Source organism: Halichoerus grypus, chromosome 9 (assembly GCF_964656455.1).
Source record: "Halichoerus grypus chromosome 9, mHalGry1.hap1.1, whole genome shotgun sequence".
NCBI classification, from domain to species: domain Eukaryota; kingdom Metazoa; phylum Chordata; class Mammalia; order Carnivora; family Phocidae; genus Halichoerus; species Halichoerus grypus.
Window position 1 is genome coordinate 31973038 of NC_135720.1, and position 4979 is coordinate 31978016.

Below are 4979 nucleotides of genomic sequence, written 5' to 3' on the forward strand. Positions count from 1 at the left end.
GTCCCAGACGTACCTGATGAATATGGCTTTCCCACAGCAATCTGTGACGGAAGTGCATTTGCCCTGGATGGCCCCAGGCTCTCCTTTTCTGGATCTTTCTTCATTATCAGCGTCTTACCCTCCAAGTTTTACCCAGAAATCTCAGGCAACTATCATCTCTAGAGATCCCCGAAAAAATGTCCTACAGAATTGAATGAGTTAATCTCTTAGGTAGGGATATACACAATTCGCCAAATAAGGCACATATATTTAGGATGAATTTAGCAAATCTCTGGTAGGAACAGTTAAGATTATAAAAGGCAAACACTTCAGGGCATACTTTTCAGAGGGGGACATCACACCAGAGGAAGAACAGTACTCTAACGTCTCTGAACTTCACTTGCTGCACCTGTACCTACTTTCAGGAGTGTGTAGAGAAGTGGGATTGTGAAAATACAAATAAGTAGTATTGTGTAAAAGCATGTAAAAAGTAGTGAGATCTGAATATGGCCAATAGGCTAGTTAACAGTATTATACAACGACATTTCCCAGTTTTGATATTTTACTATAGTCATGTAAAATGTTACCACTGGGGGAAGCTGGGGGAAGGATATACTGGACCCTTTGTTCTAATTTTTCAACTTCCTGGGAGTCTATAATTACTTCAGAAATACTTCTAGAAAAAAAGTGATAAAGGAATTTAAAGTCTTCTTAGAAAAGTACCACACACTAAAGAAATAATATTAAAATCTTACTTCCCTCATTTTCAGTTATCTTTTATGTCCCGAAGTGCAATGTGCATCATTTTAAAGTAACTAATAACCGGGGCACCTGGGTGGCTCAATGGGTTGAGCGAGCTTGACTCTTGGTTTCAGCTTAGGGCATGATATCATGGGTCATGAGATAGAGTCCCAGGACCAGCTCTGCACTCAGCGGGGAGTCGGCTGGAAGACTCCCTCTGCCCCTCCCCCCACTTGCTCACAGGCACTCTCTGTCTCTCTCTCTCTAAAATAAATAAATAAATCTTTAAAGTAACCAATAACTACCCCCTCAATACAACTCATTCAACAAGAAGCATCTTCAATTCTCAAAAAAAATTTTTGGAAAAGCATTAATGTGATTTTTCTCTTTTTGCTTATTTTGAGCACAATTATTCATCCTGACTTGCCTAAAGATGGATGAGAGTGAAGTGGGGGAAATTAACATGTTTACATTCTTTTGCAAATATCAAACAAAACACTGGGGTTCTGATATTCAAAAATAGGACTTTGCCCAGAGACATTGGCCTTTCACCACAGATTATTATTTGGGGAAATGAATATCTAAATTCCTTGATTTTCCCTTCAACATACTCACTTTTTTTTTAGAAGTATTTTTGAAGTAATTATAGACTCTCAGGAAGTTGAAAAATTAGAACAAAGGGTCCAGTATATCCTTCACCCAGCTTCCCCCAGTGGTAACATTTTACATGACTATAGTAAAATATCAAATACTCAGGAACTAATTTGACTGCCAAGACACAGAGCTTTCAGTGCAGAGGATCCAGAAGGAGGAAAGGTTGCTCTTTATTGGCCTCGTCGGACTGTGGAAAGAAGAAGAAAACAGAAAATGGCGGCAATTGGATGTGCGTATCAGTTTTTACATCGTTGGGCTACAGACCAAATGTGGTAGGTTCATGAGGAAATAGCTTTTGAAGGTACGGGGGAGATGGCCTCGCACTGTGGACCTGGGGAGGAAGCTGCCTGGAGTTCACATAAGACAATAGGACAGGGTCACAGAGAAAAGGAGCAGATGGAGTTCCTGAAGCTCGCTTTCCTGAGCCACTCAGTTTCCCTGTGGCACGGATCCTGGTTTAGAGCCAGCTTGTGTGGGAGAAGAAATCCCACATTTGGGGATGGGATTGGATTTCGAGGCCAGCTGGATGGAGAAGATGTGGTGAGAGACTCAGAGGCTGAGGTGCCTAAGCCAAATGGATGGACCTCGAGTTCAGCACTGGTAGATTTCAACACCGGGGACCAATAGGGCAATTCCATGGCAAGGCAGAGAGGAATGTACCTCTCTGGGCAGAAGATGCCAGCCAGAGCACACTCATGGACAACGGGAAGCCAGGGATCTCCCCCATAGCACCACAAGGTCACCAAGTCCACCTTTTTTTTCATTTAAACCTGGACATCATCCAAGAGAGAAAAAGAGAATGAAATATTTTCATCCTAGAGTGTCCCAACACTATCCCAAAAGATTGCTTTTACATTATAAGGTCACATTAGGTTTTAAACAGGACTAGTCTTGGGCTCAAGTTTTTCCTGTCAACCAGCAGATGGTGACTTCTCTGCACATTAAACTATAGCATAGTGAGTTATGAGTTAGATTTTCTTAGGCTGCTGTCTATGTGTCTTGTAAACGACAGGCACTCTACAGGGTACCTGGAAAGCTAAAGAAAAGAAGGAGGATTAAAACTGAGCAGAATTTATTCTCACTGAGATTTAACTATATGGCAGGAAAAATCACGTTTTGCATCTTTATGTGTAAAGTTTCTCTAAGCATAGCTTAGTACAGCCAAAGCTGAGAGCACTTTCCTAACGCAAGTTTAAATGGGCTCAGATAAGTTTGCTTAGCATTTACTGAGTCCCCTTCCAATCAGACACCCTGGTAGTCGCTAGTACAAAGAGCAATGGTGTCAACAGAAATTCTGAGGTGATGGAATAAAACAAAGATCCATCAGCCAGCCTTTCACCAAGACTCTAACCAGCCATGTTATTGAATCAATAATGTGTCTAGTAATAGTACCACCCATAGTGGTTCAAAGAATTACATTTTAAAATGTGAGGACTGTTTTATATTTTCAAAAAAAATATGTTATTTTCCTGCAAGCTAATTTTTAAGACTAGACTAAGTTCTTTCACAGGGGGATCTATAGTCCCAGGGTTAATTTTCAGAGCAAGTAACTGAGTATAATAACAGCAGTTTTCACTTTTCTAAGCATGTTTCACGTGTTAGCTCACTAAATCTTTATAGCAGGTATTAAACTGTCTGGTTTTAGCAATGAAAATGAAGCGCACAGAGTTCATGCGGGATGATCCAGGGGCCCCGCCTTTTAACTGTCCAGCTATACTTCCTGATCCCTGGGCTTCCTCCAAAGCACTTGGCAGGCCCTTCCATGTACTGCTCGTTTTACAAATTGGCTCCATCGCTCCACATTTACTAAGTATATTCTTCAAACACTAGAACTATATGCACAGGTTGCTGGCACCTTTTGTTTTTATTTATTTATTTTTATTTATTTATTTGACAGAGAGAGAGAGAGAGAGAACACAAGCAGAGGGAGAGGGAGAAGCAGGCTCCTGCCGGGCAGGGAGCCCAATTCGGCAGGGCTCGATCCCTGGACCCTGGAATCATGACCTGAGCTGAAGGCAGATGCTTAACCGACTGAGCCACCCAGGCGCCCCCAGAGTACCTATTAAACACAACAAAAAGAAAAAAAACCTGATCACTTTTTTGAGTTGGTTGCAACTTTAAAAATAATCTTCTTTATCTTTTTTTTTTTGGTAAGGTGGATCCCAGGAAATAGTGAAGAGACGTCTGAGAGGACAAGAAATTTTTTCTAACAGGCATGCTGACTTCCTACAGCTCCTTCAGCGCACCAGTCATGTGCTTTTGTAGCTTCCCCCATCAATCTGCCTGGTTAACACTTCATCTCGTTCAAGTCTGCTCATATCTCACCTTCTCAAGGAAGGCTACCCCGACCACCCTATTTTATATTTTTAGCAACCTTCCCTCACAACCTATTTTCCTGATGCTTTTTACGCTGATTTACTTTTTCTGTTTTTTCTTTTATAGCACTTATCACTTCCTCACACATATAAATTTAATTTTCTTATCTGTTGTATCTATTATTTATTGTTTGTCTTCTTTGCTAGAATATAAGCTTCTCAAGGGCAAGGGTCTTTGTCAAGTTTGTTCATTGATTATCCAAAGCCCCTGGAACAGTACTTGGAGCATAGAACTCAATAAATGTTGGTTGAATAAATAGATTCAATGAGAAGATCTTGAATAGGCAAGACATGTTGCCAAATGACTAGGAAAAGGCAGTTGGTTCCAGATTCAAAGGAACAGCAAGAGAGGAAGGTATTTAGTATCAAAGTGATCCATTAAAGATTTGATTCTAAATTTCTTTTCTTAATGTGTGAAAAACTTTGCTTAAATGCTGGAAGAGGCAGAGGCTGGAATCTGAGGGGATTCTTGATGAAATCTCTGTGGAATAAGCTTATTTTCTGAGATGAGATCCACACAAACCTGGCAGAAACTCATGAATCTACTGCCAAGGCCAGTAGATCTGAGCCACTGTGGTCAATTCATTTCCATTTTTTGTTTTTTGTTTTTTATTTTTTCTCTTTCCAATATCCCAGAGCAACAGGATTAACCATGCCATTGGTTCCTTTTTTCTCCCCCTTAAATTGCTTATGTGACCATAACTTATAAAAATATTCTTGGACCTAACCAATGGATAGGGATTGTAATAAAAGCAGGCCAGATTTAAAGATCAGGGCAACCACTAACCATGATGGAGGATGCTATTCATGTGACTAACTCGTTCTGGCAGGAAATAGAGGAGTCAAACCTGCAAATCCCAAGGCAAAAAACAACCTGACACAATCCACAAATCTGAGTCACTGAGGCTGTGCCTAAACCGAAGTGAAGCAGAAGCAATTGCCTGGTTAGTTCAAAATGAGTGCTTTCTATTTCCTTCGGAGACTAGCAAACCTCCTAAGCGTCACATTAAATAAACAAGACACTGTTGTAATCATTAGGCAAATGTTCTTAGTTTCAAGAAATGTGAGAACTTTTTTAGGTCTTTGTCCATCCCTCAGAGACACAGAACATTATTCTTGAATTGAGTAAGTCTTAAGAGAGGGACTAGCTGGCCTCTCCAGATTTCTTCTAGATCTACGAGTCTTTGATTTAGACATTGACAAACATAGTATTGCAGGAGAATAGAAGTA